The 21,482-nt window shown below is 37.5% G+C and overlaps 1 protein-coding gene across 7 annotated transcripts in view; it reads left to right on the top strand.

The window, feature by feature from the left end:
• The window catches only part of ERBIN (erbb2 interacting protein), a 121,835-nt gene that overhangs the window by 23,126 nt on the left and 77,227 nt on the right, over positions 1–21,482 (top strand). For 6 of the 7 annotated variants that reach the window (XM_033085446.2, XM_033085445.2, XM_033085447.2 and 3 more), the window contains one exon: positions 18,419–18,475. The exons of the other annotated variant lie outside the window; for it this stretch is intronic. The gene's annotated coding sequence lies outside the window, so the exon portion shown is untranslated. The remainder of the gene's footprint in view (positions 1–18,418; positions 18,476–21,482) is intronic. 7 annotated transcript variants of the gene reach the window in all.

The following is a 21,482-nucleotide window of genomic DNA, read 5'->3' on the forward strand; positions in this document are numbered from 1 at the left end:
CATAAACAAGTTTTTACTTGTGAATAGCCAAAGAATATGAAAAAACCATGAGACTAAAAGTTGGCAGAGTTTTTTTTTTCTTTTAACTTTTTGTAATCCATACAAATCTCTTTATCTTTCTTTAAGCCTGATAGGTGAATTTGACAAGGCTCTGTAAGAGTGAAAATTTCAGAGTATAGCAGCTTCTTTTGCAATATATTTGGAGTGGATTTGGGCTTCTCACAATGCTTTAAGGATGCAGTTTTGAAGCTGTGTAATTGGGGTTAGTTAAGAAAATTCCTATTTCATTGTCTTGGTATGAAGACTTCCACCTGATTAAGAAAACTACATTGACCAAAAAGGATCCCCTGTATCCCGTCCCTTCAGTATTCTTGTGACTTCTTTATTTTGGACATGTTCCAAAAGTCTTACATAAGCTCTGGTTTGCATATTTAATCTGTGAACCCTCTTGACTTGCTGATTCATTTCTCCTTATAGCAATAAATGCTGCCTCAAATCTCCCCCTTCCTAGCTGTATTTGACAAGTTCTGGCGTGAAGTGCCTGCTCAAACATATCTCAGGTGTTTCAGCTGTGAGGTTAAGCTAGTCACCATGAGATTTATTTTATCATGGCAATGCACTTGGGGAACGCATTGTTCTGTGAGCCCAATGTTCTCTGTAGTGCAGGAGAGGTTATGGACAAACTGTCTCAATAACTGAAATGATTCTCAGATTAATAGGCACTCCTATTAATGTATTCTAGACTGCTTTGTCGAATGTTCTTGTCATTTGAGGACACATGAGGAATGGTAGTTAGATTGTCCCTTAAAATGTGTGTACTGCTAAGAGAGTCTAAACAAGATTAGTTTATCTCAGGGTTGACTTGTGTGATAAGCTTGCTGGCTGTCACATGGCCAGAATTGGGTTTTGTAAGGAAAACATCCTGTCTCCATAGAGGCAACTTTGGTTAATTCTATGCAGAGGCTAGATGTTGGGGTACTCAATGCTGCAGTACATAAGTAGCTTAAGTTCTTGAATCTTGTTTTTCAATTAAGTAAGTAGCAAATAAAATACTTCTTAAACTGTGTCATAAATGTGTGGTGGTGTGAGAGAGGAAGTGTGCAGAAGTATTTAAATAGTGTGGCACATTCTGGCTTCCTCTTCCCTCTCTTCTTTTCCATCTACATTGTTCCATGGAGATAGAATAAAGTGCTTGTAAACTTGCTTTCGACTGTTGTCTTTGAATGCCAGCGCCTGTTTCTTCAGTTAAGATATTGCTTCTGTGTCATTCACAAACCTCTCTGACAATTTCCTCCTTTTCTTTTGTTTCTTGCTTCCCTCCCTAATCCCAGGATATTTTTTTCTTAATGATCCAGTTGTATGCATCATAATGCAAAAGTGTATTTTCCTCCTAGTGGGAAGAAATTAAGGTGAGACAGAAATGTCTAATAGAATAGTTTACTTTCAGTGATGTCATAAGCAGATGTGGGTAGTTGTAATGGATGTGCTGTAGTTTGTTTTTCTGCCAAAATACTTTTCTTTATGTGAAGAATTGTACAAGTTTACAAATTCAATTGCACAAGCTTATATAAAAAGTACAATTTTCTTCCTGTATCATTGCTGTGTCAGGAGGATCATACAGCAGTGGTGTGGAGAGCTGTACAGATTGCTGTCTTAGAGAATTCCACATCAGGGTGAGAAATACTGGATTTCCCTACATAAGACCAGGTAAATTTGAAACTAGACAATCTGCATCAAGTTCAGTCCAAAGAAGCCTTATACACAGAGAGCAAAAAGAATGAGTATACTTTGATTAATAGGGAAGAATTATCATTGGAAGTGCTGTGTGTTTTGGAAGTGCTATATTGCCATGAAATATACATCTATGAAAGATGTTATAGTACAGATTGAATATCTGAATATTTTTAGCCATCCAAGACAGACTGTCATTTTTGTGTAAATGGACAGAGGCACAGTGTTTCTGCAGGTCCAAGTGGTCTTCTGACTCTTCTGTTGATAAGAAATGAGGACCAAGATGGTAAGAGCGAGCTAGCTGACTAGTTAAGTAGTGCAAAAGGAATGGGCTTTCCAGTTATGAAGCAACAGCTTGATTTTAGGGTGAAAAGAGATGACAGATTTTCCTCAAAAAAAAACCCCAAACTTGAGATTAAACATCAGTTATAGAGAAGGGGCAAGTGTTAAAACAAGTGCAGGAGGAAAAATACCCAACTTCTTTCTAATACAAACGCAAGATACTGGAAATACTGCATATGAAGGACTGATGACTAATTCTAAGAATGTTTGTTAAAAAAAAGGTGTTGGGTACTCAGCTTGAAGGAGAAAAGAAAACACTTATGGTTGATCTGTGTAGTGTCACTGACCTTTGTAGAAAAAATTGATGTTTAATGGTTAAAATAGGTGCTTGCAATTTAGGAAGGGCAAAGTGAAGGAAAAGGACAATTCTATTTCGATGAGAACTGGGTAAAAAACCACTTATCAATTGGTTTTCTCTGTGGCCACTGCAGAAACAGCTTGCTGTGAACTAACAAAGTGCAGTCACATGCAGAATGACTAACTCCCTAAGTACAGGAAACTTAGTTTTTATGTGCAGGTGGTCTTGTACTACTAATATTAAAATGTTCATTAAAAAAGATGACGGATGCAGTATTTTTAGAAGTAATTATAAAAGGATTTGGAGTCACACCTATTATTGAAAGCAGCCAAATAACCAGTAGTGTATTTAAAACCTCCTTGTTTTTGATAAAGTGTAAATGACTGTGAATTGACTTTGATTATACGTAATAAATATGAAGTTTAATCAGCAGCGTTTATTTGTTCCTTTTTATAAAGATCACTTGGAAGCCATTCAGTGAAATCATCTGTATAGAAATTCCTTTTCTACTCATTTTTAAAGGGAAATCAGTTAAAGGATGTTTTACTACATGCTTAGAAAACATTGAATCTAAAACAGGCTAATATAGTAGTGCATCTGTTAATTAAATGAAGGAGAAAAAAGCTATAGCAATGAATTGTGAAGCTGAAGACTTCAGAATGTAAAGGGTGAAGGAGGTCTACCTAAGATATCTAGGTTGCTAATGTTAGGACCACTAAATTGAGTGAGAATGAGGTAAACGATACCAATATATACTTATTTTTTATAAATTTAACATGTATGTTTACTTTTCTTGGCAAAATAGGAGACTTTTGGAGAAAGTTGAGAAGAACTTGATCAAACTGATTCCTTGGTAGGCTTATTTAACAGACAAACGGTTCTCATTTTAAATTTTTTGAACAGTCAGAAAATTATTTGCTTGTAGTCCTGTAATTAATAAAGTTCATTCTGGCTTTGTGGTAGGTGATTAATATTTTCCCCAGACTATTGTATGAAACAATGTTTTACTCTTGTACTCCCTTTCTCTACCCCTTGAGTTAGTTACGTAAGTGAGAACTGCTTATCTTTTGCTTATCTTTAATGCTCTGTTTGAGGATGCAAATCGACTTGATTTGACTCTTGGCTAGATGAGAAGCCTCTCTGGTCTTTTTTACTAATACCAAGTCATGTAAAATTCAACCAAGAGAATGTTCTTGCTCAGTTTAGCTGTTTATATGGTTTCTGTTTCAATCCTTCCTTACCTTTTGTGCTGAAATGCAGACTTCAAGTAAAAAGTATTCCAGAGTTATTCTAAATCACTTTTCACAGTTACAAATGTAATTTATTTTGGACCTGAAATACCTTCCCTTGAATCCAGAAGTGAAACTTAGTGGAAGTTTGGACCTTTTGTAGTAGGTCTCTTTCCTGAAGGGCCAGGAAAATGATTGGAGGGCTCAAGTACCTCTTCTGTGAAGACAGGCTGAGAGAGTTCTTCAGCTTGGAAAAGAGAAGGCTCAAGAGACACCTTACAGCACTTTCCAGTACCTGGAGGGAGCCTACAAGAAAGTTGGAGAGGGACTTTTTGCAACAGCGTAGTGATAGGACAAGGGGGAGTGACTTTAAACTGAAAGAAAGTAGGTTTAAATTGGATATTAGAAAGAAATTCTTTACTGTGAGGATTGTGAGGCACTGAACAGGATGTCCAGAGGAGTGGAAATGCCCCATCCCAGACCAGATCAGGCTTTGAGCAACCTGATCTAGTTGAAAGTGCCTTTGCCTGTGGCAAAATGGTTGGAACTAATGATATTTAATGTCCTTTTGAACACCAGCCGTTCTGTGATTCTGTGAAAGCAGGAAGGTAGTTTCTATAACTAACTGAGCTAATTGGAGCACAAGGGGAAAAAACTCACCTTTTTTCAGATATCGAGAAATATATTCAGATATTGAGAGGCAGGATATCCTGCCTCTCACGGTAGAGTTATGGACTTGTTTTTCTCCCCAAATAAAAAAGTCAGGGCTCAAAAGTATTTCTTCTCTTGGATTTTATGGTTTTTATTAAATTTAATTTATATTTTTGCTTATTATGATTTAGAACAATAAGGAAACAGACCAGGTAGATATGTCTGCTTTAGATTTTCTTCTTAGAAAACCTACATGTTTATACCAGCATAGCTGTACTATTTGGTTTTTATGCTTGTATTTGTGTAGGTGTAACATATGTAGTGCATTTTTATTCAGGATGGGTAAATTCAATTATTTTCTGACACATTATGATTACCCTTTGTGTAACTTAAAGGAGGTTCAGTAAACAAACTGGAATTGCCTCTCATGATTCAACACAAGTGTAGAATGGACAACAGGTTGATAGTCCCTCAGAACAGGTTAGGGTGACTTAGCTCAGTAGAGGACCACATCATGTGGGAGATGGTGGTAAACAATATTTAGTTTGATGAGCAGTAGTATTTATACAACAGCAGCCTGATAGCTGTTGGGATTTTATTTTTAAGCATTGTTGTGAAGGCAAGATACAAGAAAAATCTGAAGGAATACACAGTGAATTCATTTTTTATATCTGTGTGGGAATGCTGTCAAGAGTTGCTCTAAGAATTGATGAAGCTAGATAGATGGTGGTGGAAGCCAACTTTATTGACTGAGGAGTCTCCCTTTTGATTGTGGATGAGAAAATAACTTGAAAAATAAATGAAAATGTGCTGATTATATCTTCAGAGGGAAAAGACCAAAATAGGAATACCTAAACCAACAGTTAAGCAGTGTCCTAGAAATTATTTTTGTAGTGAGTGTAAGTTTGTGGGGTTAAGGTTTTGTTTTGGGTGTTTGGGGCTGGGGACAGGTGTGATTACAGGGATTCAAAGGATGAAGAAGCAAGGAGAGTTGTGGGTCAGAGTAATGGATGGAGTACTGGTGATTTCTAGAAGTAAGTAAAGCCTGTGATGAAAACATTGTTGCTCATGATTGAGTTTGTTCTTGTTTTATATGCATTGAATTTAAGTAGACAATCCCCAGCTGTGCTTATCAGTATGAAAATTCATGTGAGATGGAAGTATGTCAAAGACACTGGTATTAGAAAGGCAGGGGAAGCAACTTGGGGTATGAAGAAATGTGTTGAAACAGAAAAAACAGCAGAAGAGTGGAGAGGCGTGGGCTGACCAACAGCAGAAGAAATCACAATGGAAAGATGAGGAAGCAAGAGAGGTGACTCTATAGGGGCTCTCACCATTATTGAGGACTTTGTCGCTGGAAGGATCACCTGTAGACCTGTACTGGGTCTCTGAGAAGTCTTGGACTGATAGGAGACATTAGCAACCCAACTGAGCTTTTCTTTTCCCTTTTTTACATATTGATCCTTTCCTTATTTTCCTGTTTATTTCCCATGCCTCTGAAAGAGTCAAATTTTGACTTGGGCTCAATGCTCCTCATTTTCAAGTGTGTGAACTGCAGTTTTCTGAATATGCATTTAAAGCAAACAGTAACCATAAGAGATAAAGATTTGGTATCTGTAGGGTGTGATTATCCAGGCATTTTTATATCTAGCAAGATTTAAGATTAAGGCTTATTAGTGTTAAACTACCGAGTGGGTGTTAGATAAATTGGTTAAGCTCTGTCTCTCAGTATTTGTTATTTCAGATTTAGATGCTGCCTGCCAGTCTAATTAAAGCTGTTGAAAATGTTTGTTTCTTTCAAAATGAGGTGTTAATAACACTACTGCTGTCTAACTGCTAATGCTCATTCTGATGTCTGTTTTTATGTGCTATATTGTTAACATTTGTTCTCAGGCCAGTCTCTTATTATTGTGAACACCAGAAAAAATTAACTTGTGTTTAAAATGAAAAATGTGCGTTGTTTTTTTGGATTTTTGTAATTTTGTGGGGAAACTGTACTGTGTGCATTGTCATAGAGCACATGAAAACTGTTGAGTAATTTTGTCCATAATTTCGTGTCTGCCTAGGTTCTAATCCGTTAATGGCATTAAAATTAAAGCTGGTATCTAGAATGAAATACATCCATTAATCTCGCTACTGATCTTTAGCACTGAGGGGTTTTTTTTGTACTAGAAAATTTTATATTGCTTTTTCAACAGTGCTGACAAGCATGTTAGGAAACAACCTGTTGGAAAGGGTTGATTTTATTATCTTTTTTAGTTACTGTGTCTTATTGCTTTGTAGAATATTGCATAGAGGTGTCATTAATGCAGTTTTTCTCCTAAAAATTAAATTCGGTAATCTGCAGATAAACAAGTGACTTGTTTTATTGCTAGGAGAGCTTTAAATACAGACTTAATTGATTTGCCCAGATCTTGTACTAGCTTGTTGGAGAAGATCTGGAAGATCCAGAAAAAAATTAATTTGAAATTAAACAGATGTTAGGTTGTTTTTAAAGCTCATATCTGATTGTTTTTGTCTTTACTCAGAACTGAGAATGGACCAGTGTCTAGAAGCCAGAAACCCCTTAGAACCTCCATTGTTTGGCTGTCAGATCTAATAATGCATTTCACTTATTACTGGAAGACCTTTTGAACTGTAATGGGCAGCTCCAATAGAAAGGATTTTGGATGATGTTTGGATATAATCTTCAAATGCGTTTTAGGACATGCATTTTGGTAGTGCTCTTATCAATATATGAAGGGCATATTCCTTCAGGCAGTCTTTTTACAAGACAACCGTGTGAAGAATGAGAAATTGGGAATGAGGAGAAACCTACTGATTTGCAGATTACACACAAGCAACCATTTCTGTATGTGATGCTGTGTTGATTTAAATTAAATTTAATTTAAAAAAAGGGTAAGAACTGAGACAAACCAACCCTCACTGCAATCTCATTATTGGAGGAAAGATAGCAAATTCATATCCTGCTTCTTTCCACAGACTGCCATCCACACATGATTTTTGAATAGCAATTGTGGGTTTGGTTTTTTTCAGATAGAGAAGCTATGTTCGCATTGGTTATGCCAAGTAAAATCAGCAGGGGGATTTTTTAGGCAGGAATAACTAGGACCATTTTCCAATCAGTTAAGTTCAGCATATTAATTTCCTTACATTATTTTGTGAGCTGAGGATTAATTACTATGCAGCTCTGCAATTTCAAATAACAGAAATTTTGTATTACCTTAATGAGCAGTTTGCCTTTTATTTCAGGTAGCTTATGGACCTGGATTGTTTTCTGTGTTAGAGGGGAATTGTTATCCTGTTACATAGCAATAATCCAGGGGGATTCTATAACTTCTTTTCATCTGTGAAACAAATCACTTCTAACAGTATTTGTAGAATCTAAGTTAGCTGCAACAAAGGAGTTGGGTAGCTTTAAATTAAGTGATAAAAAGGGACAATTATGCTCCATCATAGGTTCTCAGGCAGGTAGTGAGATCTGAGAGCAAGCCAAGGCTTAGTGTTTAGAAATTGGCTGAAACCATGAGATTAGGCAGTAGCATTAGTCTTTTTGATAGTAATGTGATAATGTCACGGAGTTACAGATCATACCTCAGTGACAGATGGTGCATGCCCGTGTCAACTGTAGTAGGGTAAAAATACTTATTGGTTTGATGTTTTATGTGTTTAGTCACAATCAGTAGCTGTTGTAGCTAGTTAAAAATTTAATACCAATTCAAAGAGGAAACACCAGCTTCCAGGAAAACACCTGTTCAATTGTCCACAGCTTACAAAAAGAAGTTTTGATACTGGACCTTTGCCTTCAGGGTATATCGCTACTTCAGATCAGTGTGTTTTTTAAAAATCATGTCTGTGATTCTACACTGTTGCTGCTCAACTATATAATTTCTGTTTTCAGTATAGAAATGTATTATTCCTCTTGGTGTCTTTGTTCTGTTTATAGACAAGACCGACTTTCAAGTTGGTGTGTACAATAATTGACAGTTGAAGCTATAGCAACTATCTGATAGGTTTGTTTTTTTAATTTAAACCCATTTAGACAAGCAAATATTTTTGTTGCACTTCACATGTTAAGAGCACAGCTGAAGTAATTTCTTTTGCAGCTATGAGTATTTAGCAATTTTGCAAGCATGTTGTCAGATTGCTGATTGTATTTGAAATCAAACTGGCCAGTGATGTCTCCTAATTCGATTTTGTGAAACTGTGAGGAGCAAAATAAATGCAGAATGAAGTAAAAGGTTCATAACAGCAATTGTTAGTTGTAAAGTTATGACTCTACATATGTAGGGGGGGGGAATAACATCTAAAAATAGCTTGAAGTGTTACTTGACTAGCACTGCTCACCTCTGCCCTGAAAGGAAAGAGAACTCAGGAACTTACATACCCTAACAATGACTTGGCTGGTAATGTGAGATCTATAATTAAGTATACAGTTATATACAACAGCAACTGTTTGCTGTTAGTGTCTTCTCTTTTTGAGACAATTTAAATATGAAATCTCCAATATGGTATAAAATTATGTTTCTGAACTATGTGAAATGTAAAACAGTCATCCAATTCGTAATACCATTTTCATAACATATTAAGACAACTTAAGTGTTACTAGAATTCAGTATTTTATGCATAATTTGATAATTTCAAATATAAAGCCTCAGCTACTTAACAGTTCAAACTGTGTTGCAGTATCTTGAGTAGCCATAAAAGGCCACAGGCACAAGATGAATTCAAACATTTGATACCACAACTTTCTCAGAATTGGTAAAATTTGTAGTCTGAATTCAGTCATGACCATCTGTGTTTTGATAGTTTGAAACAGCTCTAGAGTTTGGTTTTGTGCATAAGCTGTGTCATAACTGGCAGGTACAGGAGGTGTATTGAAAGCCTATCTGTCTAGGTTTTAAATTGAGATAAGTATAACATCTTTATTGGTGTTACTGTTGAGGTGTAAGCAATAGGTGGTTTATCTGGAGTGCTGGAAACCTATACTCAAATGTTGTCCAAGAGGACTTGAACCTTAAGTTGTTTGTCTTGCAAGACAAGAATACATAGTCTGCGACAATCTTGGGCTCATTCAGGTGGAGGACTTATCTTAGGATTTATTTGATGAAGTTTCGCATGCTGTTGGAGAATTGAGTATACAGGTTTTTATTCCTTGTGCTTTCTCTTTCTCTTATGCTTGGACACACTTGCTTTAGTATCTAGATCACTTTTTTCCCATCATATTGGGTAGTTAACGTGTTATCTATTAGTGAGTCAGCATTTACTTAAGACAATATTTAGGTAAGTGCTGTTTGCACACAGAATTGTGGGTGTTGGCTTCCACCAGCATTTTATACATGCCCAAGGTCTCTATAAGGCTTGGTGCCATATTTCTGAAGTATTGCACATACAAAATTAGATATGACTCTCCCTAAAGTATTTCAATATCTAATAAAAGATGTGGGTGTGAAGAAGTGGGGGAGGAAAAAGTGTTTATCTGATGAATGGCAGTAGGCAAAAAGAAACAAGGATCATGGTAATAGCATAATGCAAGGTAACCACCTACTTAATTTTGATCAAGTATGTCTTTTCTAGAAACAATGGTGTAGATTCTGGTGTTGTTTAGTGTGTATATATGACTGAGTTTTGTGGTTTTAGTTATAGATATTAACACCAATACAATTGGCATATTTTGTATTATGTATTCTTATTCCCTTAATCACTTGTTTTTCAAATTTTCCACATCCCTTGTCTGTCCTGTCGTCAGTCTCTCGTGTTCTTCAGTAGAAAAAGGCTGAGTTCTGACCACATTTGCTGTGGCTAGCAACAACAGGACTGAAAAACTTTGACCTTTTGGAGTGGTCGCTGTGTAGAATCCGTGTGCTGATGGGAAACTAAAGAATGGGGGGGAAGGAGTGAGAAGGAGCAGGGTCACATAGGAGCAAAGGATGACCAGATCTAAATAGTTTTCTCTTGGATTTGCAGTCTCTCTTGTGCTTGTGTCACATTGTTTGTGGTGCTAATTGGCCTTTTGATGTCGCATAGGTATATTCCATTCTCTCCAAATTTAATGTCAGTTCTGCAGTAGCAGTGGAAATCTTTGAAATGGCTGAAGTTTGTGTGAAAGTTGTTGTAGCTTGAAAAAAAAAATCCTTTTTTTCTTTTTCATTACCATATTGAATCAAATTTGATTCTTTCTGTTACCACCAACAACAGAGCTTCTTCAGGGTTAACTGGACCTCAGTATGTAGCTCAACATAGCTGCTCACATTTAGTCACTGAGTTAGCATGATTGCCACTTTTAGAAAAACGTTTTAGTAAAGAATTGTGACACTACACAGGGCACAGATTGTTGCTAATCTGAACTGTGTTGGTTCTATCACTAAGAATGATCTGTGTGGCCGATATAAGTGGTCTACAAAACCACCTCCAGTCGTTTTCTGTTGTGCATGGTTTATTTTTTGATTTTTATGAAGTTGGGGTACTGCTATATTGTATACTTTAAAGACAAGAATTAAGTTGTTATGATCACTAAACTTTTTTGTCTTAAGACAGGTATATTAAACGAGTACAGTGTTTAAGGATGCCATGAATAATAATATTTTAAAACCTTCCTAAAATTCTTAATTTTTAGCATTAAGTTGGGAGTAGAAGGCCAGTGTTTTAGTTTTCTGTGTTTTCATTTCTGTCTTGGTTTGTGGTTACTTGAGTTAATGTGATGTCGTCAAGGAACAAAAACACTAAACATTAATAGTGCCTTAAGCAGAATGATGAGGAAGAGCATACAGTAACAGTTTAATCCCCCTTGCATTTACCTTGCATTCTGGAAAGCAACCTTCTTTTGTAGATTTGGATGAATTGTAAGTCTGTGAATACCAACTCTACTTTCCAGTAAAGCAGGATATACTGATATAAGAAGTCTTCGTTCTGCAAAGAGATTTTCCTGATATCTTCTTTTTAATGTGAACTGGAACATTTTATATTATACATTCATGTATGATTGAATTAGTAAGTGATTATTCAGTTGCTTTAGTAAGACTTGGAAAACGTCTACCTAAGACAGTAATTATGTTGACTAGAAATTTTGCTAGAGTGGAGGCACAGAAACATGTACTGCCATGGTTAACAAAAACCACTAAATCTCAGCTTTCTCCTCTGGAAATGATTCCAAATAATACAACGGATCTGCTTTCTCTTTTACAAACTGACATTCACTTTAAGTCAAAAGTAGAGTTTGACTTTGTAGCATCTAATGTTGGTTTGCTCTGATGTGGTAGGCAGGGTTATGGGCTGGACCACATGATCTGGAAATGTGACTAAGAACCTCTGTTCTGCAGTTCTTAGTGTTTGGGAAAAGGAAGTAAAATAGTGCTATATCTTACTGCTCCTCTGGAGTATGTGGGATTTAAAGGAAATTAAAAGTCACAGTGTGATTCTTACCTGCAACAGCTGTGCCTTCTGAGCGTGTTGTAGCTCTAACTGTTTATGCTTAATAACATTATATTTTGTTCTTTATATTGTAGAATAACTTTTCAATGCATATATGCTGAGGCAAATGCTAACATACTGGTCACTTCTGCATTAACTGCACTGTTATAAAAGGGGGTTTTGGACACCAGACCATTTTCCTAGGTCTAGCTGTGTTTGTTTTGTTGGAAAATCACAATTTGCACTCTGAATGCTTAGACAAAATTTTTGTAGTTGTATCCACAGAGGTGGAAATGCTGCCTTTAAAAAAATTGAGATCACAGGTGCTGTCTTCATTTATGCCTTGGAAACCCTTTTGTTGACCAGCTTCCCCAAGGGAAAGTAGTCAACCACAAAATCCAGCAGCTCTGATTTACCTGTGTGTGCACAGGTATGCGTGTGTTTCCTTAACTGTCTTTTGCAAAAGTGCTGTTGTGATATTGCAAGTAACAAAATTTCACTTTGGTGCACCCTAGGGCAGTCCATTAAGTTTTAAGATAATTAAAACAACTCTAATTGAACTGTAGTTAATTTGACGGAACAGTGAAACTCTTAAAATAAAAGTCATATGGCAAGTTAGGCAGTCCAGGGACCTATCATAGTGCCTTTTGCATTCCGTGTTTTGGTAAGCATACCCATAGCCTTTGGAAGAACACTTTTAAACTGCATGTCCCCTGAGTACACCAGTAGGTTATTTTGGAGCATTCTGGAAGCAAATGTGAACCTTTGTGTGCCTGCTTAGAATGTGTGATCAGCTGTCCTCTCCCTGTATTAAAGGATTCTGGTTGTCAGCTGCTGTGACAGCATTGGTACTAGGAGGTAACAAATCCTCAAGTAGGTCAGTCTCATGCTGCTTGAGGTAATGTTTCATTATTAACATCTTAGACTTGATCACTCAAAATCAGTAGAAAGTTCTGCTGCCTGAAACTTGCTAGATTTATGTCAACGAGACAGTTCAATGTTTCTTTGCTTCACTCTAAATGTCTGTCTTTGGTTCAGACACTGAAATAACAAGAAACAGTGGGACAGGATGACAGCATCTGCTTCCATGAAAAGCAAGATGTGTTTATTTTCAAGAATGGTCTCTGGATCCTTTGTGTCTCCCTGGTCGTTCTTTTACCCTTTCTTGTTTCCCAGTCTGGGAATCTGAGATGAACGAAGCTGCCTGTGTTCTATGGCCTTTCTACTTTGTGCAAAATATGTTTAATTTCAAAAGATATACTGTCTAGAGATAAATATTTTCTCAGCTGTGTTTATCTTTTGTTTCCTCAATCACAATCATATGTTATTCTGTTTGTTCAAGTTAGCTCACTGTAAGGCACACATTTCCCTCCAATCTGGCAGGTTGTGAATTAGAATCTTGACAGTAAATACTGACAGTAAAACTTAGTTATTGTCATTGTGTATGAAATGATTATGCACATCTTCATGTACTCCACTGATACCCATTGCCAGATTTTTTTTTAAGTATCCTCTGGCAGGCAAGGTCTTCTTGTACAGTGATACCAATGGTGCATACAGTTGCCCCTCTTCAATGTGATTTGGAATCTCTCATCATCCTCATCCCCATTCCAAAGGGCAAAAAACCAGCTGATCTCCTTGCCCAAAAATTGTTCTTGGTTTACTAGACAGATTTAAGTGGTTCGGTATGGGGTCTTTCTGCCTAATATGAGTCTCTACTGTGGATAATTTTGATCTGAAGTCTTTTTAGCTAAGTGTACTTTCCTGCTGATCCTGAATGGATGTTTGAGGACAAGTGCAGATAATCTGGATTCTGCAATACTATTCTGGAGTTATTTAAAGAAATATTTTGCTGGTTTTACTGTTTTCATTTAAAATGGAGGATGGTTATCGAGGGGTGAAGGTTGCCTGAAATGGCTTTTAAGCAAGCAGTTCTTAAGATACTTGCTTCCAACCCTTCCTGAAATGAAGAGCACGTTGTGGTTTACCCTATTCCCTCTTGTTTATTGTTTATACTCTGTTTTGTTTATTTGCTTTTGGTTTTGTTTCCTCAAACAGTTTGGAGAAAATAAAAACTGCTTAAGCCTCATTCATTGCACTGAAGTATAACCCTACATCCTGATCTATTGCATGAAAGTTTGCTATGTGTTCTGGGTACATCAATATTCTTTCAAAGTCAACCTCCAAAAGCAATGGAAAGAGTTCTGAGGATTTGAGGTGAACTGTAACCCCATTGTAGAAGGTAACCACATTTGTCAGATAGGACTTCCCTTTGTGAAGACATGCTGGATGTCACAAATCACCTCCTTTTTCTGCGTGCCTTAACAGAGTTTTCAGGAGGATCTGCTCAATGATCTTTATGGGCACTGAGGTGAGATCTGATTGACTCATAAATTTCATGGGTCTTTATTTTCCTCTTTAAAAGTAGTGGTTGTGCATCCTTTTTCCAGTCAGTGGAACTTCCACAACTTCTCAAGTATGAGAGGTAGTGGCTTATCTACTTCCTTTGTCAATTTCTTCAGGATCTACGGATGTACCTCATCAGGTCCCATGGACTTACGAGCCTCCATGTTGTCTTAGAAGATCAGGTTTAAGATCATCTACAGCAGGTAGTTAGTACTTCATTCTTCTGGTCCCGGCCTTTGTCTTCTGCAGCTCTGATGAGGTGGCTGGGGAACTCGCTGATGAAGACTGAGACAAAAAAGGAGTTGAGTACTTTGGCCTTTTCCATGTCCCAGGTAACCCTCCCTTTGGAGAGGACCCACATTTTCAGTCTTCTTTTTTATCACCCATGTACCTATAGAAATAATAGAAATCACCTTCCTTCTTTGAGGAAGGAACATTGAAGATCATCAAATTCACTCTCTCCTTCTGTGGACACTTCCAAGGATGGAGCGTTCACAACTTCTTTGGGCAGTCTGTTTCAGTACCTCATCACTCTCATGGTGAAGAATTTCTTGTACTAGACACAGTACTCCTGGTGGGGTGTAACAACGGTAGAGGAGAGCAGCAGAATCACCTCCCTGGGCTGCTATTTTGATACAGACCAGGATACAGTTGGCTTTCTGGACTGTGAGCACACACTGTTGTCCAGCTTTTTATCCAGAAGAACCCTCTCTTGACGGGGCTGCTTTCACTGAGTTTGCCTCCCAGTCTGTGTTCATGTCTTGCCCTGACCCAAGTGCAGCACCTTGCATTTGGTGTTGTTGAACTTCAGTGTTCTCATGGGCCCACTTCTGAAGTTTGTCCAATTCCCTCTGTATGGCAAAGCTTTTTTAGTGTCCTTGATGCTCCTGGCCAGATTTAATATTACCAGTGCTTTAGTTTTCCTAACCTGATCTCTGACTGCTCAGACAATCTTTCACTATTTTTCTTAGGCTGTTCTTGTTTTCACCCTCTGTAGGCTAAAACCACTGGTAAGTTGGAACAGAAATACTTCAGTGGAATAAGAAATACTTGCTCGCTCAGTTGTGAGCAACCCCTGGAGTACAGTGATTGGAACAGCTGCTCTGGGTCAGACCAGCAGTCCATCTGGAAAACATTGTCTAGTAGCGTTAGGGTTTTAATTAAGAAAGAGTAAGAACAGGATGGATACATAAAATAGTTCTGCCGAGTACTCTCTCCAGAAAACTGAATGCTAGAGCTTTTTGAGTAGAGAAACATATTGAGACTCGGTCTGATGTGATTGATATCGTGTGCTAGAGTATGGTTAAATAAGATTTCTTAAGGTATTTTTGCCTTAAGGATAAGTTACCACTAGTCGTCTAAAGCACCTGTTACCACTTCTGGAAAACAACTAGAATAGTGGTGGTCTCAACTAAATGAGGTCTTTGTGGTATTGCAGCCTTAGGGGGAAGGGAGCACCCAAGATTTGTAGATACTCATTGGTTGAAAGGAATGTCAGATGATCCACAAAAGCTTATGAAGTTTTATTAGTAAATTACACACTTGGCTTGGAAATTGGTATGTTAGTACTCTGGCCTCTTATATAAGCACATGGCCCTGGATTTTGGACAAAGGGATAGGGTATAAGGGAAAAGAGAGAGATAAATTAAAAGAGGGGGACAAAGAAAGGGAAGGAAGAAGGAAAGAAAGAGATTACTAATCCTGGCTACAGCATCAGTTCATCTGATGGCATGTCCTGGGGCCACTGCTTGGGTTTAGGTCAGGGTACCTACTAATAGATAAGCTTTCCCTGCCCTAGAGATGAGTTTCACACTTTCTGTGTAACTTACTTACCACTCACAGTCCAGGTTCTTGTGGAAATGGGTCAGAGGGCTTTGGGTCTTTGGTCTTGTTATCCCCATACAGTCCGTGCCTGCTTCTCCACCTAATTTCTCTGTTTGTGCTGTTCTGAGCTGTGCTTATCTCCAGGAGATAGATCAAAGACCTTTGTTCCAGAAAGTGCTGTCCTACCTCCGCATGGCCCCTTGTCCAGTCACATCTTGTTCTTTCTCACAGTGTGTTACTGCCAACAGTCCTTGGCTGTTATTACCTACAGTCCTTGGTTGGTGCCACGGCCACCCTGCTATTGGTGTTTGAGACAAACACCTCAGCTGCTTGTTTTCTAGACTTCTGGTGCATGGTTAGTTTGAGTTCCTCTAAATATCACCGTTTAATTTCTTAGAGAGGTTGTTGTGCTTTCCTGCAAGCTGTGTGGTGATAGGAGGTTTCTGCTGTTGGAAACTCATCAGTGCTTAGAGTTGTAGTTACAGCACATTCTTAGCTGTCGTCTTTTGATATAGAGGCTTAAGGTTATGTGACTCAATGTCACAGTTTCAAGTGACATTACAGAAACATCAGTTGCACTGAGTTCATTGCTTTTGTTTGATTTTGTAACTGATGTCTCTTTTTCAGAGACTTGTGTAGCTGCTAAATTTGTAAAGCAGCATGACCTGAAATATCTAGGTAGTGATGTGTATTCTTCCCCTCATGCACACACTTGCTGTATTATTGCCTCTGGATGTTTGAGATTGGATGAGTTCCTTTTGCTTGGTTTGGAAGTCTGCAAGCAGTTCAAATGGTAATGACTCCCTACCACTGGATTTATTCTTTTAGGCATTTCAACAAAGTCAGCCAAACAGGTGTCAGGAAATGATGCACAAGTAATCTCTTTTTGTTTATTGTTTTTGTGATGATTATAGGGCTAGCTATTTCTTTGATAGTTTTTCTACTGTGAATGCTTTGCCTGCATATTCTTGACCTTAGGTCTTTATCTTTCAGCGGCACAATCACCTGACTTTCTCTTTGTCAGATCCAGCTCTGCACTGTTGTGTTCTCTGGATGAATTCTGCTTATCCTAGCAAAACTATTGAAGACCTGCATTTCTTCTTTTTGGGAGTTTGTGTACAGTGTCTCTGAAACAGCTTTTGTAAAGATCACACAGTTTTGCAGTAGGAGCCAAGTGCTGTGGGAAGGGAAAGAAGCATGCAGCCATGACAATTTGACCAACTCTTCTAAGAGCCCCAGTTTCAGATTCTGGTTTGATTGTTGATGTCTTTCTTCATCTTTTTAATTGTTGTGAGTGGTTCTGCTCTGCATTTCTGAGGCTGGCTAAACTAATAGAGATTTTTTTTAGTAAGGAACTTAAAAGGCTTGTGGTTTTGATATTACTTTTACCTCTTGCTAGCTGCATGTCTTGGATGCCCTTCTATTGAAAATATTTATTGATGTGTGCAATGTAGTGCATTGGAGTTCATTTGGTATGAGTGCAGAAACTGACACCAGTAACTCCCAAACGAGGAATAGGACATGTGATATGCAGAAGCTGATTGTAGTGCAATCCTGCTGTGTCACTCCTGACTTCTGTGGGAGTTCATTGTGCTGTTTTTTACCCCGAAAGAAGGAACTTGTTCTTCTCCTGGAACAAGTTGATTTTACATCTCTCTCAGGATCTATTTATTTATTTTATGGTGGCCTAATTCTGCTTTTATTGGAAAGAAATGAAATATAGTTCCATTTATAAGCAAATCCTTTGAATGATGCTGCTTCCTATGATCCCCACAGTATAAATTCTTTTCTAGATACTGAAAATTTGACAGATTATACTGTTTGACTTAGCTTCTTATCTGCTCTCCATAACTTTGTGCTTAATTTGATAATCTATCTGACTACAGTGACATTTAATCCCTCTGAAGATATATTCTACTTCTGCCTTTGTTGAAGGCAAAATTAATTCTTCCCATCAGTCCAGCCACTAATTTTGTGTGTGTTAAGTCAAAAACACTGAATGTTTCATTTGTTTTTAATTGTTGTACTTCAGTGAAGTTAGCATCAGAGATCTGTTATGGCTTATAAAAAGTGCTGCAACTTTCTAAAAAATTCCTAAAGTTAACATTGCAAAAATTTACTCTTTTTATCTTTGGTTAATTTTTGTTGTATTTTTTTCCTTAGAATTCTTCACAACTGTGTGTGAGAGAAATATGTGTGATACTTAATATAGTAACTATACGGGGAGTAAAAATGAAACAACTTTGTAGACAGAGTGCTGCAAAATAAAAACAGGGTAAAAATCAATGTTTTGTACACAAAACATTGTTCTCCTTTAAAAGAATATATGCTGTTTTGCTGTGTTGAAAGTCTTTCAAGTACTCTGGAATGTTCAAACTGTTGTTCACACAAGCGTCAACCTTTTCTTTTAACAAAACCAAAACTACGAAAGCCAAAAAAACTACCCAATCCAATCCAATAAAATAGTAGTTTGTTCTTACCTAATAGTTATAGGGTTGACTAAAATATGTCCCTTTGTCTCAAACAGAATGTTGACTTTGAAAGCTCAGGGAAGAAGCAGCAGGGAGAATAAAGTAACACAGTGGTAAGTACATTATTTTTCTTTCCTCTGGACCAACTGCCTAATGTGTTAAAATAGAAACGCTCTTATTTATTCATACTCTGTTATAATTGCTTTGAATTATAATTCAAAGCACTTGAATTTTATTCTGCATCACATCTCATGTTACTTTGAAGGCAGGTTTTTTTTAGTTCTGAATATCTGTTGAAGACCCAAGTAAATTATATCTATTTACATGTGTGCCTATATAAAAAGGGCACTATATGGAATAGGAAAATAATTCTGTTTTAAAGCTCAGTGTCCATTATTAAGTGTTTTGGTTTGAGAACTTTAGAATAGTGAATTTTGTAATTTTTTTGTTCCGTTCTTAGAAATGATAAGCGTGGTTTTTTTTGAAAGCTTGGATGAAAGGTACTTGAAAAAATGCTAAAAGTTTTTGTTGAGCCTCCTACTGTCCTTTTTGGTTTGCTGCTCTAGAGTGGAGACATACATCATATCATATACTTTCTCTCTTACTGGTGTGCTAACGTTTTTTAGCTAGAGAGCATATATAAAAATGTAAGAAGTGTTAACACAATGAAGTTAGATTTGCTTTCAAAGCTCTATGGAAAAGCAACACATGTTCAGAATCAGTTTTTTTCCTTTATTAAATGACACCAATACAGGTGGCACTAACTTGCTTTTGCCTCATATTGTAAGGGTTTGTAGAGGCAAGTATTTTTAATGAATAAAAAATGTACCCAGCAGTATATTTAGTCATCAGAAGGTCCATATGAATTCCTGTAGAGGAACTGTTTCTACTTAGTCCCTCTCCTGCCCCAGAAAAAAAGCCCCCAACAACATATGACAGCAGCTTCCATCTGCTCTGATTTTATTAATAGCGCTGCTCAGGTTGTGGAAATGCTAATAACTATTGACTCCTCAATGACTTTAATTTTGAGACTATAAAATAGTGGTTCAAAGGATGCAAAACCTTCTGCATATTTTATCTGGTATTTCTATAAACAGCTTATGCTTAAATGAGAGGCATGTGCACATGTTTGTGTTTTCTAACCTTTTGTGTAACCTACAATGGTGTAGGCTTTGTGTGCTTTGGCATTCTCCACCGAGCTAATAATCTGTGCTGTTGCTGCACTGCCTCAGCTGTGCCTGCTGCACCATAATGTTTGTGGCTTCCTATGGGCAAATGGCTAGCAATTCCTCTTGCATTCACTTCCACTGTGCTCCTTCATGTCTTTTGACTGTGGTGGCATAACTAGAGGAATTAAAACAGTATCTCTTCCTTTATTCTGGAATAGATGCTGGCTATATGTGATACAAAATATTTTCTTATGCAGTAGTATTTCCTCAAAAAACTAAACCTGAAGCATAAGGGTTTATTATGGTTTTCTACCTCTGCCAGAAGCTTGCCATCTTTTAATCTGGTTGCTCTCTGTATTTAATTTTCATTGTTTTCTTTGTATAGAAAGTCAGGAATTTGTTTCCGTAGATCTCTTTCACAGTAACAATGAAAGAAAATAGGGTTATTTGATATAGAAATTAGTGAATTTGGAAAGCAAAGCAGTTGTGAAGTAGCTTGGTTCTAGTTAGCTGTGATTATTAGGTATATAGTAGTTGATTATTTCCACTACATATTTTAAAAAAATATGGCTAGCACTTCAGTATCCTGTTGGGATAAATATTTCATATTTCTGGCTATGTATTAACTTAAAAATGAGAAAAAATAAATCTGAACTGTCAGTTCCATAATGTAAAGGACTTTTTTAGGCATCTGAAAACCTCAGTTTTGAAATACTGAATTATCAATGTCATGGCTTTTAAAGAAGCTTGGGTTGTTGCATATTCCATGAAGATTTGTGGGACTCCTGCAGTTCCTTCAGACTTCAGTCTGCCATTGTCAAAATCACTGATTTATATGGTGCTTTTTTAAGTAAGGAAGTGGATGAGATTCAAATGCAGTAGTTTGAAAAATCAATTTATTCCTCCCTATTAAGGTTTTCTTAGTAACATGGCAAATACACACCCAAAGAATATGCAATCAAGTGAAACATCAGAAATGAAGCTCGGATCTGATGCTAATCTCAGCAGTGTTGTTAATGGTGTCCAATTAGAAACCATTCTTTAGAGGAAGTATTATACTGACACTTACTTGGATAGATTTACTGTCCAGATGGAAGTTATTTTCTAGGACTCAGAAAAAGAGCAGAACAAAATGTGTGAGAACATACTTGCAGCTACCTGGGCTGCAGTTGTGTTATGACAGTGTGTGTGTGGTGCTGTGTATTGTTGAGTAGTGTTATTATGAAAAGTCAATATAAATATTTTTAAAAGCGTAAAAGGTACAGTTGCTTGGTTATCTAAACATTTTTAAATTTTTGTTTTCCTGTAAACGTAATCTGTAATTTTTCTCTCTCCTTTTTTTCTTCTTTTTTTGTAAGGACATTGCTGTAAAATATCTTGCCTTAAATTCACAGAATCAGAGAAGAGCTAATAGTTGCAAGGGGCCCCTGGAGATCATGTCATCCAAGGCAGGGTCACCTAGAGCATGTTACAAAGGAACACCTCTATCTGGTTTTTGAATGTCTCCAGAGAGGGAGACTCCATGACCTCCTTGGGCAGCCTGTTCTAGTGCTCTGCCACCCTCAACATAAAGCTGTTGTTCTTCATCTTGAGGTGAATCCTCTCTCAGTCTTCTCTTCTCTAGACTAAACAGGCCCAGCTCCCTCAGTCTCTCCTCGAGATGCTCCAGACCCTCATCATCTTTGTGACCCTTCACTGGTCCCTCTCCAGGAGGTCTCTGGTACTAAGGAGCCCAGAACTGGACCCAGCCCTCCAGCTCTTCCAACTCTTTCCAACTCTTCCCCATGCAGACCAGGATACCACTGGGCCTCCTGGCCACAAGAACTCACTGCTGGCTCATTGTCACCTTGAGATCCACCAAGACTCCCAGGTCCTTCTCTGCAGAGCTGCTCTTTAGTGGGGCAGCCCAGCCTGTGCTGGGACTTGGGATTATTCCTCCCAGGTGCAGGAC

The sequence above is a fragment of the Catharus ustulatus genome, chromosome Z, assembly GCF_009819885.2.
Source record: "Catharus ustulatus isolate bCatUst1 chromosome Z, bCatUst1.pri.v2, whole genome shotgun sequence".
NCBI lineage: Eukaryota > Metazoa > Chordata > Aves > Passeriformes > Turdidae > Catharus > Catharus ustulatus.